Source organism: Giraffa tippelskirchi, chromosome 5, assembly GCF_054371585.1.
Source record: "Giraffa tippelskirchi isolate mGirTip1 chromosome 5, T2T-mGirTip1v1.2.pri, whole genome shotgun sequence".
NCBI classification, from domain to species: Eukaryota; Metazoa; Chordata; class Mammalia; order Artiodactyla; family Giraffidae; genus Giraffa; species Giraffa tippelskirchi.
In genome coordinates this window covers 115253719-115266687 of record NC_137279.1, presented here as the reverse complement: position 1 = coordinate 115266687, position 12969 = coordinate 115253719, and the positions used below count along the sequence as shown (strand labels likewise).

The 12969-nt window shown below is 39.5% G+C and overlaps 1 protein-coding gene across 1 annotated transcript in view; it reads left to right on the top strand.

Annotated features, from left to right (window-relative positions):
* The first annotated feature begins 4116 nt into the window (after positions 1-4116).
* NTNG1 (netrin G1) overlaps positions 4117-12969 on the top strand; it is a 398647-nt gene continuing 389794 nt past the window's right edge. Inside the window, exon 1 of the mRNA XM_081493868.1 lies at positions 4117-4421. The gene's annotated coding sequence lies outside the window, so the exon portion shown is untranslated. The remainder of the gene's footprint in view (positions 4422-12969) is intronic.

Here is a 12969-nt window from a genome sequence, read left to right as displayed (position 1 = left end):
CCTCGTCCGATTCTCAACGACCCCATGGACTGCAGCCTACCAAGCTCCTCCATCCATGGGATTTTCTAGGCAAGAGTACTGGAGTGGGGTGCCATTGCCTTCTCCGAAACATATATCTAAGGTAGGAAAAAAAACAAGAGTAACTAGAACAAACTTACAGATAACTTAAAAAAAAAAACTTGTCTTTTTAATATTGTGGCTGTTGAAGAAACATCATTGTATTTTTTCTTTGATAATTTAAATGTGTGAGGGCCACACATTTTCTCACAGTACAATTCAAATATTTTCCTCTAGGGCCACTCCCACTGATGCAGGATTGGGAGAAGATGGAGGAAAATAAATATTCACTTCAGTTTGGAGCTTTGTCCAATTACATAATTCACATATAATTTACGTATTTTGGGGCTTCCTGGTGGCTCAGTGGTGAAGAATCTGTCTGCCATGTAGGAGACTTGCAGGAGACATGGATTCAATCCCGGGGTCAGGAAGATTCCCCAGGAGGAGGAAATGGCAACCCACTCTAATATTTTTGCCTGGAAAATCATATGGATAGAGGAGCCTGTTGGGTTACAATCTATGGGGTCGCAAAGAGTTGGACATGCCTGAGCACATACCTGGAAAACATCTTCTGGGGCCACTCCCACTAGCGTAGGGTAGAGAAAGAATGAAAGTGAAAGTCTCTTAGTCCTTTAGAGAAAGGATGGAGGAAAAGAAATATTCACTTCAGTTTAGAGCTTTGTCCAATTACATAGTTCATATATAATTTACATATAAATTACATTATTTTTGTGTGTGTGCGTGATGAGTCGTGTTGGTTTTAGGTAGACAAATGTGTTCGTTTTATCTTGGATAAAAATATTCAGTGATTCAGACTCCTTTCAGATTCTCTTCCTTAAATGTTGTCTGAGTACCTGGTTGGAGTTGGAGACAGGAGAAGTGTTGTATGGCTTTCATGTCCTGTGGACTTGGCAGGGGAGATAAGACAGTGCCTGAATGGGTCCAGTTTGGGATCTTCTCACAGGGATATACTGGCCCTAACGATGTTTTGGGACTCAGTTTCTGACTGCTGTTCATGACTTGGTCTCTCTGGCTTGCCTGGAGTCCTGGAAGTCCTGCCTACCTATAACAGCATCAGTGTGATTTTTACCATCTGAAGACATTTTGGTGTCCACCAGACTCTTCTTCTACTCCAGACTGGCAGTTCCTCTGTAGCCTGTAACTCTGTCCCTGAGATGGTGGTCTTCTGGTAAGCCAGCCGGCTCTCAAGTCAGTATTCACACCAATGGGGAATGCTACATCTCAAACATTCAGGTGGTATGCTCCCACCTCTCCTTCAGGTTTTTACTCAAATGTTCATTTTCAAGGAGGCCTCTATGATATCACAACCCCACGACACTTCCTATGTTCCTTCCTGTTTAGCATTCATTGTAATCTTACACATATTATATTTTACTTATTTTTTATTGAACGTATGTCTTTCTCCCACTAGAATATGAGTTCTGTGGAGGTAGGGATTTTTGTCTTTGTTTAATATTGTATATTCAGTGTCTAGAACACAGCCTAGCATAACATTTAAAAAATTAATGAACAAATAGAAACTAAAAAATGCTTCACAGTTCCAACACACTCTCTGTACTGTACTGTTTTATTCTCTGGACTAGTCTGGTCTGGTGATGGACAGGGAGGCTTGGCATGCTGCAGTCCATGGGGTCACGACTGAGTGACTGAACTGAACCGAACTGAGTCTGGCTCCTGGCACACAGTAGATGAATAAATAAATGGACTTATCATCAATTTTTCCCTTAGTCATTGTATGGCTCAGCTGATGTGGTTCCTCAGCTTGCCCCTGGGTCCTTTTCTAATGTTTGCTTTCATTCCTTAACTATCAGTTGATGATTCTTCTCCAGGCTTTTAATTCTGATATTAATTTTCTGTGACCTGATGTAGCAGCCTTCCTTGTATTGTGCCCTTGAAAATTCTGTATTTGTCTTTCACCTGTACCCTAGTTCAATGCCCCCTGATTCCTTGCCTTCTCAAAAGAGGAATTACACATCTAGACAGCTCTTCACTATCCTTTCCTGGTTTCATGCTGTTAGATTATCAGCTGATTATCTTTATACTTAATTCTTAGTGTCCCTGTTCATCTCATTTGGACCTTCAGGAAACAATGAACTCATTTGACCCAATCTGAAATTTCTTTATGTGTCTAAAAGTGTGGGTCATTGCTCCATTAAAAGATGAACCTATTATGGATGTAAATTCTGTAAGCATATTATGAATACTGCAAGGTTATTTAAGCTTGCAACTTTAAAAATAGCAAACATTTATTGAGCTTTTATTATGTTCCAGTCACTGTGCTAAGCATTTTCTATATATTACTTTATTTTATATTCACATAACTATATAAAGAGACTATTGTTTTAGCCCCATTTTATAAAGCAACTAAGATTCAGAGAAGCCAAGATATTTTCCCAAATTAAACATCCATTAATAGTAAGTAACAAAAGTGAAGTTCATGGTCAGTTGTGTTCGTCATCAAGTCTTCTGTTCTGAAGAATCACACCAAATAGCCTTTACGATTCATGCCTTCTTTTGTTATTTAGTCGCTAACTCATGTCTGACTTTTTTACAACCCCATGGCCTGTACAGCCCACTAGGCTCCTCTGTCCATGGGATTTCCCCAGCAAGAATACTGGAGTGGGTTGCCATTTCCTTCTTTAGGGTATCTTTCTGACCCAGGGACTGAACCTGTGTCTCCTACATTGGCAAGTGGATTTTTTACCACTGAGCCACCTGGGAAGCCCATGATTCATGGCTACTAAACTACTAAAGAGGGATTTTACCACAAATTATTTATCAAGTAAGTGAAGTATTATTTGATAAATAATTGAACCAAGCATTAATTTACAACAAATTACCAAAAGAAAAAAAAACACACAAAGCAAGACAAAAACACTCTTTTCGTCACTCAGAAGTATCTTTTGATTTGGTAAATTCCAAGGTGAACACTGAGATCATAAATAAACAAAAAAAAATGGATTTCAATGAGGCAGAAATCTTTTTTTCCCCTTTATACCAATAACATCTTTACTCATTTTTATGCTATTTTATGTTCATATTCCACTGATTAGAAAAGCAAGCAACACAAAACTGTTTTTCTAACACCTCTTTTTATACCCCTTTATATAATGACCAGCTAATAAGCTACCAGGCTATATGTGTTTTATTTGGCAATGGTTAAAATTCTCACTGGTAGCTTAGATATATGGTGGCAACTGACTGATAATAATGTGCTGGTCCACATTAGTGCTTGCAACCCACCCTCAAGTTGTTTACTAGTCATCATAATATTCTAATTACCAATATGGTCAGGGATAAAGTGCTGTTTTTGTTGTATTTTCTTTCCCTTTTTACATGGCTCAGCATGGATAAGCAGTGAAATGGATTAGAAAACAATGTTTCTAATGATTTTATTTCAAAATATGTTTCAGATTTTTCATGCTGAGAAAGTTACCCTATGAATTCTTAAAACTGCCGAGATGAACTGAATACTTGGAATTCGCCAGTAATCTTTTCTGTAATCACTGAAATGAGGCGAAATCTTCAGAATAGAAATTGCTTTATGACTCAGGCCCTCCCTTACTTAGTGATTATGTTACCAACCCTCTGGAGTTGGTCCCCAAGAAGGCATGCATGTTTAATGATTTTGGGGGGCTTCCCTGGTAGCGCTAGTGGTAAAGAACCTGCCTGCCAGTCTAGGAGATGTAAGAGACACAGGTTTGATCCCTGGGTTGGGAAGATCCCTGGAGAAGAGTAAGGCAACCCACTCCAGTATTCTTGCCTGGAGAATCTCATGGACAGAGGAGCCTGGTTGGCTGTAGTCCATGGGGTCGCAAAGAGTCAGACATGACTGAAGCGACTTAGCACGCACGCACTGGAGGGTCCTTCTATCCTGTGTTACTCTCATCAAGGGACTGTAATCCAGTTCAGTTCAAAAGCAAAAGAAAGTTTACTTGTTAATCAAAGAACGGACAGTGCCAGTTGCACTGTAGATACAGGCTCTTCGGAAAGGCCTTGGGCAGGGCTGTTTTATCAGCCGGAAAGGGGGCGGAGTTCTCGCGGTGCTGGCGTAGTTCACACGAGTGTGGTGCAGTTCCGCGGCTCCCAAGTGCTGTACCCAGCAGCGGCCACCATCTTTACTTGAGAGGTTGCGCGCAGTGCTTCTGCACACGACTCACCCAAGCTGAAGTGCCAGGCACAGCCTTTCTGCACACAGTGCGCCACCATCATCTTGAATTGAGGCATTACATGCAGCTCCTCTCCACACAGCTCATCAAGCTGAGGTGAAGGGCACAGGGTTCTGTGCTGGATGGTTAACCTGAGGTATGAGGGGCAAGACCGCTGCACACGGCCTCCTTAAGGTAAGCGAAACTAGACCACCTGCAAAAGAAGAGTTTAGACCTTATCATCTAGATTCCATCTTTTTCCTGGGAACCTCCGTGGACTTTGCTGGTGCCTTTTACAAGGGACATAATTTCTGTGGCCTCACAAGTGAATGTTTTATTCCTAAAATAGGTTAGGCCGAGAATATGGTCAATGGAAGATAAAAGTTAGAGGAATAAATTATGGCTGCCCCAAGGACTCCAGCCACGGCCGTCTACAGCTAAATTTCCTCCATATCAAGTCGCTCAGGCATTGTTAGGAAGTCTACACACACTCTTGTTTTCTCTTTCAGCAAATAGAATCTTTCATGCTTCTTTCAGAGCTGCCTCAACAACCAAAGCAGCTCACCACTGTGAAAATAACTTGGAGTAAAAACCAACCAACCAAACAAAAAAATACATTTGTTCCTCAAAATTGAAGTGGGAAGAAAAAATATCCTGGGGGATATTATATTTTAAAAATTATGGTAAGGAGATTGGCAAAATAATGCTATTAGTCTTGATGGAAATATCCTTCTGGAGTTTGAAACTCCTTCAGGATGGAGGCCATTCTGATATCCTTTGATGATAAATACTTGAATGACTATTTCAGAAACTATTGTGTTTTGACAAGTTTGTTGATGCAAGAAGAAAGTAAGGAGAAGGGGGCTGAATGTTTTATTTTGCAATTCTAAGTATAAATGTTTCTCAAGCTACATGTTTTCTGGCATCCAACATACAACTGATAATTCATGAGATTATCTTTATCATACTTAGGCTATTACTGATTGAAATGATTAAAAGAACCTGTTAGTGAAAAGAGGTGAAATGAGGAATACACCTTCTGGTTTGAGAACAGAAAGCCCTAGAAATGCATAATATAAGGTATCTGAAATTTGAACATGAAAGTGTTAAATAACAAAAATAAGTTGTTTTCATGAATTCTGAGATAAAATTAGGATATTTGTGAAGTGACTGTTAAGCTGAGATACATTAGGTAGCCTCATTTATTTATCATACAGATAAAGTTCTGAAACGAGGGCTACAAGGCATGTTAAAAGTATATTTCATCCTCTGTGCACAAGATGGTCACACTGCCATTGCTAGGCTAACTCTGTATGTCTCAGTATTTACTAACACTGCAAAATGTACGTGAATATTCATTTTATTATCAGGATTTTTCAGAAGTATTATCTATCTCATCAGAGTAATTACATGATATCACAAAGTAAGTCACATCCTTATTACTGTGTACAGATCTAAAATTTTCATCTTAAACAGTTCCTGGAAAACCTGTCTCTTAAACAATTTCTCCAAGGCCAAAGGATACTACAAAACATTTGATCAGAGAGAGATGTTCTCCAAAAATTTCGATTTTGTGTTTTTCCCTTCTATTGAATGATCATCTTTTCTGGTTTCCTCCATAGTTTACCTCACCCAAGCAATCCTCAGTATAAAACAGATTGTTCTAGAGGTCCTATCACAGACATTTGTCTGAGACACAGAAATTATTTTCCTAAGACTTGGTGCTACTGAACTAATCAGACCCACTCAAGCTATAGTGCTATTTAGTAAAGTAGCAGGACTGTTTAGGTTAATGTACACTGTTTCATTGAAAAACATACTAGCTCCTACAGGGAAAACATCTTTTCCAACCTTAGTGATAATTAGTCAAAAAGTCCTTTTCCAAAAGCACTTCTCATCTTCTTGAGTGGCTTAAGGATTTGATTTTTATTAGAAAGTAACACTTTAATTTCTTTGTAGTCATTTACATTGACACTTTGTATTAAAGGCCCAATAAAAAAAAAGCAGTACTATCAGAAAACTATAGGTTATAGAGGTAGATGGATAAACAGATATATAGTTTTAAGATTTGACCTTACAAATGTGAAAGCTTAAGTTGGTTAAGTAGTCTCTATAAGGCAGTTGACTTTTGCATCTGGTGCTATAACATTGTGTGGTAGTGGTCTAGTTCTTCTTAACAGTCAGGATCAAACACATTAGCCGATAGCATAATCCTCATCTTTCCCTGCTGAGTCAGAGGCATAAGGAAACCAAAGTGTCCAGGCATCAGTTTCAGCTATCAGTTGAATGGAATCATTTCTGTGTGCCCAGAAGAGTCTAAAGTCAAGATGAGATGATGGGGAACAAAAAATTTTTTTACTAGTAGAGTGCTAAGGGTAATAGTGAAAGGAGTCTCTCCCATTTCTACCATTTCATTCATGGACCCAGGAATCCTAGTTATAGGAGAACAACATGGTTTGATGTGGATTTAGAGCATATACCAAAATCCACATGGTTTGATGTGGATTTAGACATCTCACTAGTCTCCCAAGGTGTTGCCACCCCTCTAGCACAAGTTTACAAATAGCTGTTACATCAATCAAGCCACATGCTTCATGATAGAAAGGAATTCCATGAACATGAACCCACTGCTGTACTTCCCTTTTTATTGAATAAATTCCTTGGTCAAAAGTGATGCTGTATGGGATGCCATTAGAGTGGGTAAGACATCCTGAAGTCCATAGCTGAGTTTTGGCAGGAGCATTAGGGAAAGCAAATCCATACCCAGAGGAAGGACCTGTTTTAAAAGAGATAAGTGCTGCCCTTTTCATGATGGCAGTATCCCAACATAAATAACTCTCTGTAGCTGGATGGTTCCACCTTGGGAATAGTATCATTTTCAAGGGCTCACGTTGGTCTCTGCTGCAGTTCTTTGCTAAAATTGGGCACTCAGCAGTAAGTGTAGTCAGATCAGCCTTTTTGAGAGGAAGTCCATGATGCTGAGCACATGTATCACCTCCATTTCTGCTGTCACAACTATTAATTCATGAGCCCACAAAGCAGTGATGGGAGTGGTTAGAGAAATATGGGTTCCCGTATAGAAGTAGGGGTCTCATACCTGATTACAAAAATTATTCTCTGCTAGAGTCACTCTTTGACAAGCATTCACATGGGACACAAATCATCAGACTCTGCCTATTTGGAATGGTCTCCCAAATACCTTTTCCTCAGACCTTCTAACAACCAATTTTCCAATCATGTACCTTTGAAGTCTTGACCGTCCCGTCAAACCATTGGCTGAAGTTCTTAAATTGCATAGATTTATACACTATATTATCCCTTCTTCCAGAAAAAAATGAACAGTGGATTTTTTGGTGGATTTTCTTCCTCTACAGTTATTTAGGGCCCTCCCTGGGGCTGTAGTGCTGTTTTCTTTTGGATTGTACCTGCATATCATGTGGAAGTGTGAAAGTGTCAGTCACTCAATCGAGTCTAACTCTTTGGGACCACATGGACTGTAGCCCACTGGGCACTTCTGTTCTTGGAATTTTCTAGGCAAGAATACTGGAGGGTAGCCATTCCCTTCTCCAGAGGATCTTCCCCAGAACCATCTGTAAAACAAGCCAAAGATTTTTCTTCCTCAGTCAAACGGTCAGGTGAAACTTCCTATGAGGCCATCACTCATGTAGAGAGAGAGAAGGTAATGCAGCAGGAGTAGAGGGAATGGGCATCCATATCATTAGGAACAGTAGGGACAGCAGGAATCTGGGTTCATGCAACCTTCTTGTGCCTTCAAGACTTTCTTGGACAAGGTCTTGTATGTATTATCTTCATTTGATGATGGAATATAGTTTGGACACACTCAGATTCAAGGTTTGGTGAACCAGCCAGTTCACGAACTGCATGCAGTTCATGATGGACAGTTCAGGTCACATGGTAAATTGATGGTCCATGGTCAAATGATCCATCTCTACTAAAGACCTATAGTAATCAAAAACCTGTTTCTTAAAAGAGACAACATCAGCAGAGAAGAGCATGGCTTTGTTCTGAAGCTCTAAGGATATATACTGTGATAAAATTCTGCCAATAGCTTTAAATAGCATTCCTATACACATCAAGTACCATTGGATCTGTTGGACCATATGTCCTAAGTGGCAGGGCAGCTTCCATGGCAGTCTGGACCTGTTGGAGAACTTTTGCTTGTTTGTGCTTCACTCAAAACTGGTAGCTTTTTGGATCACTCAATAAAGGAGTCAGAGTAGTATGCCTAAATGATATATATGGTGCTTCAAAATCCAAAGTATCTCACTGGGTGATGTGGCACTTTTTTAGTGGCCAGATGCAGCAGATTTCTTTCACTTTGCAAGGGATTGTTTGACATGCCCCAAGCCATTGCACCTTTAGAAATTTCATCAAGATGACAGTCCTCTGATTTTTATTTCATTCCCCACCCTCCAACATGCAAGTGTCTTACCAACTTGTCTAGATGGTTGCTACTTTCTGCTTACAAGAATATAATATCCGATGTAATAGACCGAGCCAATATCCTGTGAAAGGGAAAGGTGGTCAAATTCCCGTAGATTAAATTATGACGTAGACTGAAATACTGGTGTATCACTCAGATAGAACAGTGAAGGTATATTGCTGGCCTTGTCAATTGCAAGGAAACTGCTTCTTTACTGGTCTTTAGTACCAGGGAATAGAGGGGGGAAAAAAGAATATTTACAAAATCAATAGCTGGATACAAGGTGCCAGGAGGTGCTGGCTTGCTCCAGAAAAAAAAGAAAAAAAAAAAATCTGCCACAGCAGCTACAATTGGAGTCACTACCTGATTAAGTTTATAGCAATCCACTATCATTCTCCAAAATCCATCGGTTCTACGCAGGTTGAAGAGGCAAGTTGAATGAAAGTCACCATCCATATGTCTTTCTAGTCTTCAGTTGTGGCAACATGTCTTCAAAATGTCCCCAGAAATGCAGCATTACCTTTGTTTTACCATTCTCATAAGTAGAGGCATTGTAATGACTTCCATTGGGCCTTTCCTATCAAAATATCTCTAACTCCATGAGTCAGGGAAAACTGTGGGGATTCTTCCCATCAACCACTAAGTATATACATTCTAGTTGTGCATTCTAGAACAAAAATAATAATCACAGAGTTGGTTTGAAGACCCCCGGAGTCCTACTGTGAAAAGGTCCTGAGCCAAACTTTATTGACTATATGACCTGCATAATATCCAGTACCATTTGGTGGACCACGGTGGTCATTTAAATCTATCGGAATCAGTATTAGTTCTGAGCCAGTTTCCATTAATATCCAAAAAGTCTGATTTTTTTTTTCACTTCATGATTTATAGTCACATTGAAAAATGGCCACAGATCCCTTTGGCGAAATTCTGAAGAAAAGAGTATACAGTTTTGGCAGTGTATCAGTCTTTTCTCCAAGGGATTGTGCCTCCCCTTCATTCAAAAGGCTCTCGTTGTGTAAACTGCCTGGGAATTGATGGAGGATTTATGATTTTTTTCCCCTTCTAATTCAAGTCAGATTTCAGTCCATTAGACCTAGGACTATTCCACTTGTAAAGATTAAGTATCCTGGCCAATGCTAAAATCTCTGTGAATAAGTCTATTCTGGTGACTTCATTGGCTTCAGTGTCCATTGTAGTAACCATGCCACCTTTTGTTTTTGGAATCAGTGTTGTAACTTGGTCCCAGCAATACCGTCATCCCCGTTGTATTTCATAAACCCACTTTTATGGGAGTCAGTAGTGCTAACTGTATGGAGAAGGGCTACCATAAGCTCTTCAAGGATGCCAGAGAGCCCGTTACTAATTTATTTCTTATAATTTCATGAAAAGGATGTCTTCTGAACACTCTAAGCAGATTCTTGATTAAAAAAACACTTCAGTATTCTAATTACCCTTGGACAGCAAGGAGATCAAACCAGTCAATCCTAAAGGAAATCAATCCTGATTATTCATTGGAAGGACTGATGTTGAAGCTGCAATACTTTGGCCTCCTGATGCAAAGAGCCAGTTCGTTGGAAAAGACCCTGATGCTGGGAAAGATTGAGGACAGGAGGACAAGGGGGCGACACAGGATGAGATAGTTGGATGGCATCATCCACTCAATGGACATGAGTTTCAGCAAACTCCGGGAGATGGTGAAGGACAGGGAAGCCTGGCATGCTGCAGTCCATGGGGTCAAAAAGAGTCGGACACAACTGAACAACAACAACAGATCTGGAAGGGCAGCAAGGGTAGGTCCCAAGGATAATCAGCAGTGCCTTGAAAGGCAACTCTATTTGAAGAAGCTATCACAGATACATCAAGAAAAGGAAGACTAACCCACCCAGCATTTTCCTTGCTAGTGAAAGCATCCCTTCCAACCCTCAGCACTGCTTTATATCCTTTCCCTCCTATCAGAAGTCTTTTCTGGAAATTTCTGATGGAACACTTCTCCTCAGGATGCATGGGGGTTTTATAATGTGTCAAATTGGTTAGCTTTAACTATATTTCTCAAGATTCTCTTCCTATACATTTCCAATTACAACAGACTCGAGAAAGACTCTTCTGTGAGATTTGGAAGACAGATGTAGGTGAGACAGCAGCCATTTCATAGTTCACATGCATCATCGATGTGCTGATCCACCATGGGGCATGAGGAAGTAGCTGTGCCTGCAAGTGCTCTAACTATCTTGGGACCTTTCTTCTGCTTCTCTGACTCCTGGAGCAAATGTATGTGTCAGGCTTCAGTGTTAAGTGTTCGGGCTTTTGCAGGACACCCTCACTACAAGTCAGAGGCAACAAGAACCAGTCATGAAACTCATGAATTCTGGTCATGCTTATAGCTTCCAGCTTATTTTTGTTCTTCCTCATGTTATATTCATCTTTCCTTCCTGACTCTACTTGGCCTGTGGACTTAAGGTTCTACCACCAAATGTGAAGAATAAGCTTCACAGAGATCGTTTAACTAGCTCCAGCTCCCACAATTGCATGAGATCAATTCCCTGTAACAAATTATCTATCTACCTATCTGTGTCTCTCTGTCTGTCTATATCTGTCTATTACCTATTTTTATTTCCTAGTGATTCTGTTTCTTTGACAGTATCCTTACTGATACATAATTTGGCACTGGAACTGGGAAGGTTCCATAGAAACCAAATCTCAAAGATGAGTTCTTTATGTTGGTTATGGAATTTTCTGGATTTTCTGGAATTGGTCCTCGAATGTGATTAAATTTAAAGACATTAATGATCCTGTAGCCTGTGATAAAGTGGGCCCTGGTGATCTATAGCATGCATAGGCATGTAGGCAACACAGTGACTCAATTTATAATGTCTGTATGTCTGAGTCCCCTTGCTGTCCAACTGAAACTATCACAACATTGTTAATCAATTGGCTATACTACAATACAAAATTAAAAGTTTAATTAAAATTTCATAATGTTTAAATACTTGTAATCAAGTGCATTTAGAAGGGAAGGGTCTGTGTGAAACAGTATTTTCAGCTTTAAAATATTACAATAAAAATACCGAGTATAATGGGTTGGGTAATTGCTTCTAACTGTGCTGGGGAACTTGAAGCAAGAAGATGATATACTTGGCGGTGCTTTAAATTGTCATCTCAGCGCTCAAAAAGGACTTGAAAGCTTGTATGACTACTGTGAGGAGAACCCTTATTTCCTATAACGGTGGAATCGGGATATCTGAAAACCATACGCAAAGTCTAATCCTATAGGTGGCTGAACTGTAACACAAACTGAATTCCTAACCATGAAGAGTCTCTTTTTTAAAGTTATGATATTGACTGAGAAGGAATGAGATCCTGAAAATTAAAATGGGACATATGGGCAGACTCTGATGACCCAGTCTCCTAAAATCTTTTGAGATTTCTTTGCCAGGGGAAGCAGCTTTTCCACCCCTCAGCACTGTTATAGATCCTTAACTGGGATATAAGTGACTAAGAGGATATAATAATAAACAGCAAATATCCTTAGTAGAAAAACTAATCAGCATAAGAAGCTCTGTAGAAATTTATCTACCTTATTCTACAATATTGGCTTCTGATTTCCTTTATTGATATCTTACCAAAAATGATGCTATTTATTTCCCATGGATTCTGATAAAGATTTCTTTTTTTTTCTCATGGAAAGTAGGTGTAGATGTACTATATGATTCCTGTGGTTAAAAATTCAGAGTCTGACTTCCGCCTCTTTCACTCCTTTGAGATATTCCTATATAACTTCATTTGAAAAAGCAATAATAGGCTTATCTATATATCATAGAATTTCTGAGTTTATTAAACATACAATGGTTACAAAGTGTTATATCAGTACTTAAAGGTTGAATCAATCATTAGATATAACTAAATCATAATTGAAAAGTAAATTAATAATAATTATAGCCAGATTATTATGTTCCTATAGAATTATTTATGGTTTTCATTTCCATGGTAGATTATAAAATTGAAATGTTTTTATGCTACTAATATCTTTACTAATAGTATTAGGTCAAAGATTTTTGTTTACAGAGAGTGCTGCTAAGTCGCTTCAGTCATGTCCGACTCTGTGCGACCCCATAGACGGCAGCCCACCAGGCTCTGCCGTCCCTGGGTTTCTCCAGGCAAGAACACTGGAGTGGGTTGCCATTTCCTTCTCCAGTACATGAAAGGGAAAAGTGGAAGTGAAGTTGCTCAGTCATGTCTGACTCTTAGTGACCCCATGGACTGTAGCCTACCAGGCTCCTCCGTCCATGGGATTTTCCA